This window comes from Monopterus albus, unplaced genomic scaffold (assembly GCF_001952655.1).
Source record: "Monopterus albus unplaced genomic scaffold, M_albus_1.0 scaffold39.1, whole genome shotgun sequence".
Taxonomy (NCBI): domain Eukaryota; kingdom Metazoa; phylum Chordata; class Actinopteri; order Synbranchiformes; family Synbranchidae; genus Monopterus; species Monopterus albus.
In genome coordinates, this window is record NW_018127919.1 from 1580071 (window position 1) to 1596322 (window position 16252).

Sequence of the window (16252 nt, forward strand, 5' to 3'; positions counted from 1 at the left end):
TGTTACCTTTCCAGTTTAATCTGTTTTGTTCGTTGTATTGGCCTTGACTACTTTTAAACCAATGCCAGCTCCATCTTATTTTGTAAATTACATTACACACAAATACCAAAGTCCTTTTATTTAGCAATTTGTCTCTGGGGCTACTTGGGATTTGGGGAATGGGCCTATTACATATTGCTGCTCAGCCACCTCAGACAGGTATGAGTACATGTGCCCAAGGTTGGATGAGCATTCAAATTGGAGCTCAGTGTTCATGTTAAATGAGTAACATGAGCTAGAGTTAACTTTATATCTTTTTATTTTGATTTGTGGTAAGTTTAGTGGTTTTTTATTTCCGGATAGAATTTTTTCTTTGGTGTGTGGGGAAATCATGGAGTTTTGTCTGAGTCATAATGTTTTTCAGTGGTTCCTTTGCTTTTGTCACAAACACTGGATACGGACATTTAAAATTTACATAACTCAACTATGGGGACAGGCCCGATTGGTTCCAAGTAGACTAATGGTCCACAAGTACACAGTGTACTGCTTCTGTTTTTGATTACAAAAATGCAAATGTAAAACCTAACATCTATTATCTGGGGTTAGATTGCAGGGGCAACATTTTCTAGCTTCTCCTTGGGGACCCCATGACATTCCCAGGCTAGATGAGGTAAATAATCTGGCATGATCTGGGTCTACCCTGGGGCCTCTTACTAGTTGATCGTGCCCAAACCACCTCAACTGGCTCCTTGACCCTGCGTCTCTACTTTGAGGTCCCCCCCAGATGTCTGAACTCCGCACACAATGGCTGAATCCAGCCACTCATTTCGACCGCTTGTATTCACAACCTCATTCTTTTGGTCACTACCCACAGCTTGTGAACACAGGTGAGAGTTGGAACACAGATTAATTAAGTGGTAAAAAAAAAAAAAGGCAGCAACACAAACTGACTTGGTGGGAAAAGTTTGCGCTATATTCAACTGATTTTCAGCAAATGTTTTCTTTTTATAAAAACATGGACTTTTACAGAATGAGTAATATGATACAGTCTGTATTTCCAGCAATTATTCAATGATGACTAGATGTTCAGTCTCTGAAAGACACTGCAATTCCATCACTAAAATGATAAAACAAATGTCCACAACAAAATGTTATAATCACAAAACAGTCACAGAATAAAGCCACAAACATAAAAGTATAAATAAATGTTACACCAGTGATATGTTTAAATCCTCATTCATACATTTCAGATACAAGCTTCTTGTTATAAACCTTGACATTAATATCATTGCTGCTTCATCTCAGATTGACCCTCTAATACCAAAATATAGATGAAAATGTTTGTCAGCTGGTTGTTTATAGGTTCATTAGTTTTTTTTTATTTTAGTTTGTAACTCAAACTACAAATTCATCTTATTCTACTAGAATATTTTCCTCTGCACTATAAAAGGAGCACAGTCAGTGTCACCATATGCTTCTTCAACTGTAGAGTAGATTAGTAATTCAAATGGATGACTTAACACTGTCCAGGTCTGTCTGTTTAACTAAAGCTTTTGTTCCAAGGCTATAATTTGGGTTGGGCGTGTTGTTCCAATACCATCTGAGACATGATTCGTAATAGTGGAAAGCCATCGTAGGAAGGCAAAAATCTTAAAGGAATTCAAGTATGTGTATTCTTACGGCACTAGGGTGTGTGGACACCACTGTGGTTTCCTGTACTATTGTGTCTGTGCCTGATGACTCAGTTGCACTTTCATTTGGGGACACAAAACACACTGGTCACTCCACCACAAAAGCCCAGACTGAATCACATCCTCAATCACACACATGTTGTGTTTCCATCACATCAGGGGACACTACACTGACTTACATTAATTTCCTGGAGACTTAATCTTAACCATAACCTCTACTTGCCTAACCCTAACACGTACCCTTAAACCAGCATTTTGTCCCCACAGTGTGAGTGTTTACTAGAATATTTTCCTCTGTGTCTAGCCCTGCGATGGATTGGCGACCTGTCCAGGGTGTACCCCACCTTCGCCCGATTGCCGGCTGGGATTGGCTCCAGCCCCCCCGTGACCCCGTTCAGGGACTAAGCGGTAGAAAATGAATGAATGAATGAAGTGTGAGTGTGTAAACCATAGACTGTATATAAAAATGGATGCAGTGTCACCACTTCCTGCCACTATTTGTTGTGTAACAATCCATCAATATGGATCGATAAAGCAAATGCCGGCAATCTGATGTCATCGTCAATGCATAACGTAAACATTGACAGATGTACCTTTATTCTGACACTCAACTAGCCACGTCCATACGCAGCTCAGTTGAAGCATTATTTCTTCAATCTGCACAACAAACACCAGGCGGTGCAGTTAGGATTCTGAGACTGGGAATTCACACTAAAAGTAGGACCACGTGTTGCACATAAGCTACTGAAGTGTCTGATCCCTTCATTTCTCACCGACAGAAAAATTACCACTTGTACACAAATCAGCGCGATAAGATTTCTGTCATTTTAGGCAGATTTTATCTTAGAAGAATTTATTTTATTTGTGCTTTAGATTTTTAGTTTAGCTCCTGTCCCGTCCACTAACATGCAACAAGCCACCAGGGGTGATCGACTTGTGGTGGCTTCACTTCTGGGGATCCTTTCTATACTGTCTATGGCATAAACAGATGTAGTCTTATACAGTGTTGAGAGCATGAAGTAACAATCCACCCAAGTCTACATCGTACCGCATCCTCATCAGCCTTTCCAGCGCACAAAGACACACACACATGCACGAGCACACCCAAACAGCAAACACACACACTACTTTGTGAGTCAGACTGGGAGGGAGGAACAGACAGTGGGTAGACAACAGCATATCTCCTCAAATCAGCTTCAGCAGAAGCTGCACCTACCAATCACAGTCCTAAAATCCTCATGACTCACTGACCCACACAGTGATGCTGTCATCAGACTCAGCCTTACCCAGGCAGCGTTTAAGATAATGCATCAAAAATCATTCGAATCATTATTAAAATTACCACATGAATCGATGTAATAAAATGACTCCTTTTGAAAATAGCCATGCACTTTAATTCACCATTTAAAGCCTGAAAAAAATTAAATTTAAGATATATAACTCATTTCAACTCAGAATAATATAAGATTAATGAATGACAACCTAATATATTAAATAGTGAAGTGAAATGTAATGGCAGTTCAGTCTGATTATTATACCACTTTTACCACTGAGGGTTTAGTTGAACTTTTTTGAAATATGTTGCTAGTTGTCTCCTTTGTCTTTTTCACATCCCCATGAGCCGAGTTGCAGAGAAATTCTTGTTAAGTCCAGTAAAACATAGTAAGAATTTCATATGTGTGGGTGCAATCACAGAAACAGCTTGAACAGAGAAAAAATGAAATAACATAATATTATTGAATCAAACCCATTTGCAAAGTACAGCACTTTTCAAAAACTGAAGGTTATTATAACCAACAAATTTGTAAAACAAGCAGAATGGCATTACTGCAAAGTGAGAGTACAGAACATTTTTATTAATTATGCATACACTGCGCCTCAATAAATTTTAAGACATTATGGAGGAAAGGCTCCATTGTAAATTCTTATACTTCAACTCATGCAGAATGCCCAAAGAACTGTGAAATATGAAGCCAATACTTTGGAAACAGTTAAACATGACAAATCTCTTCCTTTCCTTAATAAATCCAGTGCTGTACAAGCCTCTAAGATCGCTTCCATTCAACCTAAACCAAAAATTTGTTCACCTGGGTTGCAACCAACCAGCACACTGAACAGATTGTTGAGAAGTTAAGGAAATTTATCATTTAGTGTATAAGTGGCTTGTTTTGTTCTGAACAGAAAAAGGAAATGAAAACATGATTCAGCTCTGAAACAAACATTCCAATGAATGTGACATCCAACAGCCTGAGATATTGTTTTTTTAAATAGAATATAAGGCACTTAAGCTGTGAACCATAACCATCATTTTATATTAAAACCTTCAAAGCTTTCAGAGGGAACACATCTCCGCCACATCTGTGTGAAACTATTGTTTTACACCAGTAAAATGAAATGTTATACAATGTTAAATCTGCATATTGTTGAGGATCTGAATTGAAATAACAACTATGCCATATATGTGCAATACGTGTGCCAGGAGGCAACAGGGAATTTTTATAAAAGACATGTTTCTCAAAGTTAAAAAAATCCATTAAATACTTCTGTGATCTGCATCCACATCAAAAACTAATTACTGTTTGCTTGTTTTGACCAACAATGAACTTCCCACAAAGGTTATAGGACATCTGTTTACAAGTTTTGGAATATCAGTAGGTCCTAAAATATATCTTTTTAAATGATAACTTAAAACACTGAATAGCTTTAGTAATTCTTTATTTCCTGATTAATGTGCATATTTCTCAGGCAGTCACAAAAGCTCCAGCATCATTTGCATTGTCTATAAAATAAAGTATTTTCTGTGTATTGTTGATGAGTTATTACATTTATGAGCTTGTCTGCCCACAGACAGAAAGACAGATGCTGAATCCAGAATGTAATATCATGCATCACATTAATGAAACAAACTTTTATCCATCTGTTTTTTGTTATTTTTTTGTTATTGTTTGACACTATTACCAACCAGTATGAAGCAAAGACAAATTGCTCACAGACAACCAACAACTACACCACAAGGTAAAACCTAGAGACATCCACCACCCACTTAAACCCAGGGAGAGGGCTGTCCCCTCATTCACTCATTTCAGGAATAACGGCACTGAGGAAACAATGACATGCACAGTAACAAGCTCTTCTGCAGGCTGGTCACTGCTGTCCAGCATGTATCTGTAGCTGTTAGTGCTGCCACGCTGTGTCACGTAAGATAACAACGTTATTTCCACTGTGACTGACTTGACAGACACAGAGTGACAAATTGCATCCCGAGTTGATTCTTTAGGAAACGACAGAGTTTGGACTGCACTACAGTATACAACTAAGCACTATGTGAAGTAGTGAGTGTGTTTCTAATGAAATACATGGAGGTTTGTATAGCAGGAAGTCAGCAAAACTCTACTCATCCTGTCCTCGGTAAAAGGCACTGATAGCTGTTACGCTGCTCTAGAATGAATGAATAGCTGCTATCCATATTTATTATGCCTGACAACTGTATGGTTTTGTTTCAGATCAAGGTGCATTAAGGGGCAATCCAAAGATGAAAATCAAAAGAGACAGAAATTAGAAAGTGAATGATAAAAGGTCTGGTATTCAGAAAGAGACTAAAAGTCCCCTCTTCTTTAACAGTGAACAGAAGAATACATGATTTTAAGGCAATGGCGTCAGCCATCCCATTAGCCTATTGTTGTCAGGAGTAATGGTGCGATCAGGAGATGGTGGGTTAGATGCTGCCCATTATAAGGCTAATATGTTGTATAGAAGCCACAATGGAACATCTGTGGGTACCAAATTCAAAATGTGCAATTCACCATGAATACCGTTATCACATCTAATAAGTAGAAATCATATAGCTAATAACAGCTGTTAATCACAGCTTTACATGGTCTCCATTATGTGCTGTTAGTATTATTAGATTGTAATCTCCTCATATACAAAACACTGAGTTGTGAAATGTGCAGAAGCACAGCAAAGAAGACCCCTTTAAATTAATATTCACTGTATGTACTGTTACTATTTTTTTTACTACTGCTCCTTTCTTTGCTGCAGTACTCTGTGATTGGCTGATTGAAAGTGTTAAATCACGTCAATACTGTGTGGATAAGGAGCGTTATTGGCTGGTGCATCAACCCCACTCCACCCATGCCAACCACCCAGCTCCCTAAGCTGTGGCGCAGATGAATGAGCAAGCAGGTTTGTGCATCAGGCGGCGCTGTACTGCTGAAGATGAGGGGGAGGAAGCACTGGAGGCCACCTCAGGTAACATAGTACCAGCAGGGGGACAGTGGAGTAACCGGGTGCTCTTCACTACCCTTTCTATATTTCCAGTGACAGGGGGGTGAGTGTAGAGGTGTAGGAAAGGACTAATCCACCTGTGTTTTGATTTTGCTGTTTTAACCCAGAGTGAACACACTTATCAAGTTAAATCGAGTTGTGAGTAGCAACAAAATGGTAAAACTAGGTCATATGAGGATAAAGTATTATACGGAAAAAATATCAAAAGCTGTTCATTTGGGCTTACATGAAAACCTATTTGCCTTATGATGATCATCAACTAGAGGTCATACCACTCCTTAACAGGACAAGCAATGTGTTAATTTTAAACTATAATCCACATTTTGAGATCAGTCAAAGCCACAGTCTCTCTTAGCACTTCCTGATGATCCTGACAGCTCCGAGCTCACTTCAGGCAGCACATCAAAGCTCAACAGTATTAGTAAAGCTGGCTCACATTGCACACAGGACTCACAATGACACTGTGGTAAAAAAAAAAAAAAAAAATCAGGTCACACAGTGCTGTGAGTCACTACTTGAGCTCTTCTGCCATGCAGTGACATATATAGCACCAGCATCACACAGACAAAGCAAAAATGCACAGACACACACACAGACTCTCACATTGTGTCGTACTAAGGTGTGGTGCCCATCAACAGTCTGTCAATTTGTCACATCACACCAAACCTGGCAGACAGTGAAACAGAGAGTGAAGATTTTGATGTTGGTGCTCATATTGTACTGTGCAGCGGGTGTGACGTCAACCAACCCCAGTAAGTGAGGCCCAGTAAAGACGCAACTTACCAGTGGGAACGTGATTGGTGATTTCCATCCAGACCAGCAGTTCATACACCCACCTAAGGAAAAGAACAAGAACGATGAATAGATCTTATGTAGAGCAAGTAGCTGTCCAGGTCATCAAAGTTTGGCTAACACTAATGCTATAACATCTGACCTGCTATACTTGAGCACTGATATGGTGACTAACATTCTGATCGGAGCAGGAGTAGCTGTTTGGCAGATTGAGGTCAGGATTTGGCTTGGAGTGTTATGTAACCTGGTATATAGGCCAGAATTATAGCATTGTATATGAGATTTCAGTTTAAATGGGAGTCATGGTGGTGAAAGGCAGGCTGATGCAGACTGCGGCAGCGTGTGCTCATAACAGACAGACATGCCCTAGAGAGTAGTCTCTAAGTGGGTTTTTTTTCCCTTCTTTCATTTCTCTTCATCCCCATCAGCTTGTTCTCCCCTTTTCTCGCCCACGCTCTTGTATTGTTTCTTACATTTTGTTTTCTCAATTTCCCTGATGTTGCCATTGCAACATTTTGATGCTTTTACTTCCTCGTTTAGTCTCACTATGACAAACTGGCAGACAACTCGTCAGACAAACAGAAAGGCCAAGCTGACAGACACACAGACAGACAGATAAACAGTCGCTGTTCATCTCTGTATAAAGGATCTCATTAGGGTCTTGTCAATCTGTCATTGCCACTTCAGTTTTTTTTTCTTTTGCTCTAGAAGGGTGGGATATCCGCATTGGTTGCTATGGCACCAGACAGCTCCTCGTTTCCTCAGACAACGGCTAACTGTGATTGTGTGTCTGTGTGCGTGCGTGCATGCGTGTGTGTGTGTGCATCCACATATCTAATTGTGTGCACAAGCAACGCACATATGTACAATGCCCCTTGTGTTTAATGTGATGAGGTGAAGCAAAGTGATAATCACCAGTGTCTGGTTTACTGTGCCTTCACTGCAATCAATGATAAAATCCACTTAAGATTCATAATCCATGACAGGTAAGCAGCTGCAACTTAGCACCATGCTATGTTTTAAATAGGTCTTCCACTTGATGATTTACTTGATTTATTCATGAGATGTGAATGAGGTTACAGCTGGTATGCAGCTATTTGAGAAGACTGAATTTCTATTCGCCCTAGACTTCCATGTCTCTGCCTCGCCTCTGCTCTTTTTGTCTATACTTTGTAAAACGTAACTTGCAAAACCACACCTTAGGGAATCACCCTTGCTGACCTGCCCTTTCTCCTGTGTATGCGCTCCAGCAGAGGGCAGTGTCTGCTTGACAGAAGGCTTCAAACACTGACAGCTTAATGTCTCAGAAAACACTCTGACCTTGCCTCTGATTAAAAATCCATGCATTGTTATTTTCCACCCATAGTCAATCTCAACATCAGCACATCAACACATTAGCAAATGCTGCATATTGACTAACCAGAGAAACTAATGAGTAAGAGTAGAAGGGACTCCTGGTGCCAGAGACAAGTCTATTAAAGATGGCTGAAATTCTGAAGTTCACAAAATAGTATCTTCACCTACAAAAAAATGAAATGATTCAGCAAGAGCCAACATTACACTGACTTGTTAGAAGCTTTCAAACAAAGATTGGCTTGAAACTGTCAAAACTGCAAGACCTTGCCGCTCTGACAGCTGGGGTGGGAAAGAAAGGAAGCACTTGAGTACTTGTCTGTGTGTCTGTCTGTTCATGTTTGCGTGTGTGTGTAATATGTGAGGAGGCCATGGTGCTGGTTGAAAGAGGTGTGTTTTTTTTTTCCACCCTAAGGGGCCTCATGCTGGGGTAGGGCTAGGCGGAGCTTCAGGGAGGCACAGTGCGGGGCAGGCTGTTTCAGCTGAACTCAGTGCACTTGTAACAGCACTTGGGGCGGGAGGTCACTGAGTCCAGCATTCCTCTAGATCGCTGTCTGTTTACACGACTGCCGCTGGGCCAGGGGGAGGTAGCAGCTCTGCATAACTACACCATCAGATAACAGTTATTGCTTGCCTATGTTCATTATCTACAAGGGAGATAAGAATCTTTTATTCAGTGTTTCAAATGTTGAAAACTGTTCAGGCTTTTTTACTTCACTTAACCCCTTCATTCTTACTGTACATTATCCTAACATAACTAAAGAAACAGGATTTTTGCCTCCATATATATCCAATCAACCTTTTGTTTATCAAATAAATGGGCATAGTGACATACTGTAACTGATCAGCACCTTTGTTTTATATGCACAAAGATGCTGAAGAAAAACATAGCAGACAGTATCTTTAATGCACAATTTGTATGGTATGTATGTCTTTCTGGTATTGTGCTTATTTTTCTAAAGATGAAAATGTATCGATATTCTAAGTTGCTGCTCAAATATCATTTATTATATTGACATACTAACATATAAATCCATAATCCACCTTTGTCATAGTGATATAATTCAGATATTAAACTATGCATATTATCTCTGCATGAGCTTATGTGTGTGTTCTGCACCATTACAGCCTTCGCAGAGCAGCCAAAGTCAAAAGCATCCCTTAGCAGGACCCAGGGGGCCAGGCCAGTGCTGGAATTACCCAGGGTGAGATGGAATAAACTGATAAATGGTCTTATACTTGTATAGCGCCTTTCTATGCTTTTACAGCACACTCAAAATGCTTTCACACATTATTCGGCCATTCACCCATTCGCACTCCCAAGCACTCACACACCGGTGACATCACCGGGAGCAACTGGGGGTTCAGTGTCTTGCTCAAGGACACCTCGACATGTTGACTGGACAAGCCGGGAATCGAACCGCTAATCCTCCGGTTAGGAAACGACCCGCTCTAGCTCCTGAGCCACAGCCGCCCCCAAGCTTATAAATAACTTATCGGGTTATTTACAAATGCCTGAACATCTTGGACTTGGCTGGCCTGCAATGCTGCTGGCCCCTCTGCTGGGCTAATCTAGGATGAACTTTGACTGTACCTCCTCTGTGCTGCTGCTTTCACATCCCAGAGCCTAGAAGCCAGCTGCTCAGCTCCAGGGTAGCACAACAGAGATGGGGAGTGACACCCAAGCCCCGGAGAGACAGTGCTCTCACTGTACTGTGGACAAGGGAGGGGGTTATGGCTGTCAAAGGCTCCACTGTTTGACAGGCCAGCATGGTTTCACATGCAGCACATGATTCTCTCTGCAGGTTTGAACTATAGCCCAGCCTGACCTAAACTGTCTGGGAGGATGTAGCTGTGGGCTCCCTGTGCAGGTTAAAGTGTAACCATGTCCGTGTTTTCTCAGGACAGCGTGTTTATCTAGAGGACCAACACGGAGGCCCTTTTGTTTAACTAAGTAGCAGGGCTCGCCCTAAAAGTAAAGCTCTCTGAAACACACAGGAACCAGGTGGCCCTCCTCTGTTCCATTCACTGCTAGTTATTTACAGCGTACATGAGCATGCGTGTGCTCGAGTGTTTGTTTACACATGTGGGGAAAAGCAGATACTGTCAGTTTACTATGGATGCTAGAGTAGCAGTAGTAAACAGAGGATTTGTCTACATTATTGTATTCTCAGGGAAATCAAGGAAAGTGACTATTATTAGGACAATTGTTGTGAAACGGTTCACCCTCTAGCTTCATGCCTACCTGATTCACTTATCAGTGAAAGATGTCTATGACATTTATATATATTATATAAATATATAATATAAATGCTACAGTACACATTAAAGATCATGTTGTTAAATAGTGGCATAAAGCAGTTGGAAAATGACTTCCTGTGCCTTGCACTGTATAGATATAAATTAAAGTATACAGTAGTGGATAACTGGATCAATTAGTCATAGACTTGGTGACAAGGCTAGTAACAGTCAAAAATCTACCTGATGCCTATACCCAATAACCCATATGTGTGGGATTTTTTTTAAAAACCCTCAAATATCAAAATCAGCATCGGCTTTAAAAGAATTGTTTTTGTTGGCCTCTGCCAAAAATATCACTGCTGACAAAACCTGTCAATGGCTTGTTAGCTACAGTTCCCAGTACAAGTGGGTGCACTTTATCTGTTCATTCCCCTGCCAGGTATCAGCATGATAACAGCTGTCAAACACACACAGCACACCACTCTAGAGGCAGAGGGGAGGAGCAGCAGTTCTGCTATTCCCTAAAGTGCTTCTCATCCTTTTAATTATAAAAACAATACATTCAAAAATAGTATGATTTTTGACTGCAAAGGGTGATAGCAAAATAGGATTTCAGCAGGTTATTGTAAAGGTATGATGATTATGGCTTTTGCTGTATAAAAAAACAACCTGTTTCCTCTTTTGCGCAATTTCTCTGCTTACAATAACAAGTAAATCCATCTTACCCTAGCTAAAGCTACATGAATCATTTTTTGGCTGCATTGCTAAATGTGCTCACTGCATTATCAGCCCTCCACCAACACTTTATGATGAAATTTCAAAGATGGGTGTTGGTTGCTCAACTAAGTGCCTCGTAGCAACTGGACACCTTTATTCACCAATATTCAGTCATGCATAAGAACCCTAGAGCAATGGTTAGGTCTACTTCTAAAGGCCTTACTGATTCACGTGGTAACCAAAGACGCTATAGAAATACCCCTTTTATACCAACGCATGTCCCTAGAAAATGCTTTTGTTTGCCATTGGTGTAATGACGTTAACAGTGGTTACCTGAACTCTCTCTGTCACCCTGCAGTTGACCTTGGTTTCATGCAGGTCTGACATTTCTCAGCTTCTTTATGCTTGAGTGGACGCAGGTTACTATAGCCACTTTTCCACTACAGGAATTTAATGAGCCGTAACCTGCAGCTTTCCATAACATGAACCTGTAGGGCAAAGGCGGTCAGGTCTGTTGGGCTTTTCCACTGTATTTTACAAACAGGGAAGGAAGGGGTACATACATTTTCATTTTTAGCTGTTCATATTTTTATAATGACTTGTACAATTTTTGTGTTATTTATGTAAATAATGTGTCTTTGCCGAGAGCTGCCGGAAGAAATTTCGTTGTGCTATGCATAATGACAATAAAGATTCTTGACTTGACTTGACTGCATGTCAATGAAAAGGCGACAGCAGGACAGAGTCACTTTTATGCATGTGTGTGGGATTTCTCTGTCTTCACTCATTTTAAATGTCACTACAGCCAGTTTGATAGCACTGACATGTACCCTATTCAGGAATAAATGGTATAGATAAGCATGGATGGATGTTTATTAATCGTTTTCAGCCATTAAAAAAAAGCTCTGTTAAGTTACTTCTAATACAGAACAAGCCTTTTACTGTTGTGGCTTCTTCATACTAAAAGCTTCCTACTACAAACCAGTAGAATGCGTTTGTTGTGAAGACGCTGCAGGGCATACAAAGTGTCTGTCACAAAGTTAGCCCAGTTTTATTAGCAGTACAGGTAAACTACTTCACCTTGCTGTGCAGCATTGAAAAAAAAAAAATACTCCCACCAAGCCAATGCAGCTCTAGTGATGACAGCCATTCACGGCATGGCTCAATGCTGGCCAGGCCACCCCAGGACAATTGCAGAGATTGGAGTTTCTGCTGGTAGTGATAACCAGAAATTAAGTTGATGCAAGTCTCAAGACCCGTGTTGAGTAAACCTGCATCACACACACTGACTACTGTATCTATGTGATGTTCCCATATACTTTTTGGACAGAGAGAACCATCATAACAATACTATAACTATTCTCTTATGCAGTTTACTCCAATTCATATTGAGCTTCATTTGAAGACCAACCATCTTTTTTTTTAAACAAATTAGTAATTTGAGAGCAAACAAGGTAATATACTGTACATGGGGGTTCTTCAAGGTTAAGAGAAACTTCAGAAATGTGCACTTTTTTTGCCTTCACAGAAAACGCACACTCAGCAAGGATGTTACACATACTGGAAGTAGAAATGATGCCTTTTCTTAGGCCCAAGGGTCTGTATTTGCACTCGTGGTGCTGATTCAGCCCACAATGCAGAGGCTTGCTAAGAGGAATGATTAGCAGGATAGAAATGAGGATGTAGGACACTGCTGGCAGTAAAATAGAAGAACTGCAGCATTGAATTAAGTAATTGATGTGGCTACTTTAAGCCACCCAGTCCCACAGTAATGAAACTGTTTTGACATCAAAGATTGTACAGTTTTATGGATAAATTCTGCACTTAGTTCCCCAAATATTCAAATGCAGTTATGTAAACCACTTATTGTAGTAAGAATTTTATTCAACAAGTCCAAAACAAACATATCCTGAGCTTTGTTGTCCCAAGCGTGGTTGCACAAAGACATCATATCTCATCCTTTTAAGACAGACACACGCCACCATCACCACATCATAACAAATACCAATATGTGGTTTGGCCCAGCCACTGTCACACAACTCAGCTCATCATTAATGTGCAGACTGCAAACATCTTTTGATCTATACAAGCAAACTTTATTGGCAAATGTAATAATCCACCAGAGCCAGTAATGGATGAGCAGAAAGTCAGTGGAGTTGTTGTTTGAATGTAAATCAGATGATGCATGATGTGTCTGTTGGTGCTGGACAGTCTCACTTATTGATTACTTCAAACAGTGTAATGAGCCTCATTGCCTTTGTCTTCCAGTGATTAATTGTAATTTACTGTAATTACAGTGCAGGCAAATGTCTAATTCTGGCATGTAAATATCATACATTCTGTTATCTTTACTTTTACCTTAATTAAGGGACTCTGTTTCAGTTACCACAACAGGTAAGGTTAGTGTTATTCCCAAAACTAGTGAAAAGCAAAAGAAAAAGTGAAATTACAATACAAAAATATGAATGATCACAGTATGTCCACCAGAGTAGAATGACCAACAATATGTCATGTTCAGTAGATATCTTGCTCATTATCGCTGTCAGCATCTGGCTCTGAAAATCTGGCATTAGTAGAGCTTTATATCAGGATATGCCTTCAGAACACCAAAATCATCAAAAACCATTCATCTCTGCTGTTGCTGCTGTTTTTTTTAAACCTACAATAAGATTTTTCATAGGAAAAATGTAACAAACGACTCCCTGTAGTGGGGGAAAGTTAGTATTACTGATCACACTGTCAATCAAAAGCCAGATCTAAAGCTCACTGCTTTGTGTTAGTAACTTCCATCTAGCCTGTGTAGTCTCAACCTCCAAAACAGACACATAGCTACAGTAGTTAAAAGAATTCCACATGTATCAAGCTGAAGAGACTTGCTCCCACCCAGAAGGGGGCAGAAAAACAAAGCTAAAATGTCAGTGAATCTTAGAATTGCATTCAACACCAGCAAGAATGAGGACAAATGAGATGTCCATGTTGCTGTGTTGTTGGCAGTTGTTTGCTACTACAGAAAAAGCAATGATTTAAATGATTAAAAATAGTGAAGGCTTCTCTGTTTAATCCACATAAATTAGAATCTTTAGCTGCATTTTGAATGCACAAGAACAACTAAAAATGTTTCTTAACCAAACCTTTTTACTGACCGATGAATTATTGCTGAGACAGTTCACTTACGAAGCATGTTTTCTAAAACTGCATGATTACTTTGCCAAGATTAGTACAGCCATACTCTAACCGTAATTCTGAACCCTAACATTAACTAATTATAACCTGAACCTACACATAATCAACTAATTGGCTGAGCTACACCACAGGATGTCAGAGAATGTTGTGAGGGTTAAGCTGCTTCTCATGTCTCTGTCTCCAACTGCCTGTCCCAGTAAGAGTAAACCTATCTGCTGTATCTATGTCTAGCTCCTATTTCACTCTCTATGTAAATGTAACTTTACAGGCTTTCCTTTCATTTTTATACCAGTGACTGACCAACTCGCTGATCCAAGTACAACTAGCTCTTGAAATAAATACACATTTTTGAACAGGCATCGTGAATATGTACAGTATATATCAAAACAGTACTGGACAAAATATTGGCATAACTTAATATTTGGCTGCAACCTAAATTTTATGTATCGCATGTCAGTCTGGTTGTATACTGGCTTTACATAAATGGAAGTTCGTCCCAGACACAGGCCCCGGCTCCCTACTGTGAGACTCACACCTTGCTGGAGTTCAGGATGGCAAAGGTTCAGGTTGCTGTATATAAGAGACTCTTGCCACTCAACAGCTTCATCATGTACGTTACCTGAGGAGGATCCAAAAGCCAACATGTCAATATGTTCTGAGGGCTATAATTTTAGAAGCCCTCTAGCACTCTTTAATCCCCTCATGGTATGTTGTTTATTTTGGTCTGGTTTTCTGGTCAATATCCAGATTTCTTAGAAGCAACCACTAAGTTACTGGCTTTGACACAGTGAGGGCCTACAAAGAGGAAAAGGATCTGGCTGGTGTGGCGCAACAGGTTAGTATAGCAGCCATATAAGCAGGTAAAAGCCACTCACTAGGCATATCTGCCAAGGCAATCTAGGTCTGCTTTCTCTACATAATGGCCTGCCATTTTCTCTGTGAGAAGCTGTTTTGTTTGCATTCCTGGAAAGGCAGCTAAACACAGTACAAAATCACAACAACACCCACCCCCCTTTTTATTTTTGGGATCCAAATGTCAACGTGACCGTCAGAAAAACAAAATTTGTCCGCACTTTATGTCCAAGTAGTGAGAACAGAAAAGGGCACTAGTTTTCTCTGACAAAGGGCAGAGATGGAGGTCACCAAAGATCATTCTAAGAAGACCAAAATAAAGATTTCATTACACTTCACACAGGCTTCAAAACTGTCCTCTGACTGATTTCATCAGTCAGCTATTAAGTGGAGGAGTTTTGACTTTCTTACACACTTGGAGAGTTATTTACTACCTTGATGACAGAATATACTGATCATATTAAACACATAATTAGAAACATTACTGCCAGGACATCATCATATATTAGGCTACTTATTCACTGTATCAAATTACTAGGTTATATTTTGTTCAGGACTCAGCAAGGACTTCGACTGATCTCAGCTCTCATATAGACTCAGCATTTATAAGTTCATATGTGGGCTCATGTGGGCTAAGGCACTTACTACACTTTCCTCTACTCAACCTATGGCAGTTAACAGTAACAACTACTGTACATGCTGAAATATGACAAGGGGAGGAGAGTGAAACATCAGAGCCACAAGTTGTTGACAGTGGCAAAGAGAAACAGAACAGACAGAAAAGGAAAAACAGGAAAAGATAAATGAGATACAGATAAAAGAACAGGTGAGAAGAGTTGAAAGGGCACAGAGAAAGGAGACAAAGAGGCAAGCAGCATGGTCATATTTTACAGCAGACAGCAAGGGTGTGGACTGGCAGGTACACTGGGAGCTAGTTTATTAGGGTCGTCCATGTTTCCCCAAAGGTCCGTCTGACCTAAATAAAAAAATAAGCAGGTTCAGGCCAGTTATCTCCATCAATGAGACTCAAAGACATGGCCCATATGTAACCAAAGACTGTGTGACACCTGCAAAGTGCCATGTTTCAGGAATATGCAAATACAAAAATCACCGCACAATGAACAAGGAGTGTTCCTCTGAAGTACTGAATCTATGAC

General features: G+C 40.2%; 1 long non-coding RNA gene across 4 annotated transcripts in view; it reads right to left on the reverse strand.

Moving 5' to 3' along the window:
* The window catches only part of LOC109959531 (uncharacterized), a 47923-nt gene that overhangs the window by 20571 nt on the left and 11100 nt on the right, over positions 1-16252 (reverse strand). For 3 of the 4 annotated variants that reach the window (XR_002274849.1, XR_002274852.1, XR_002274850.1), the window contains one exon: positions 6741-6793. This is a non-coding gene — a long non-coding RNA (uncharacterized LOC109959531). Of the gene's footprint in view, positions 1-5917; positions 6419-6560; positions 6624-6740; positions 6794-16252 lie in introns of those variants that run through there. The other variant, XR_002274851.1, reaches the window with a different exon arrangement.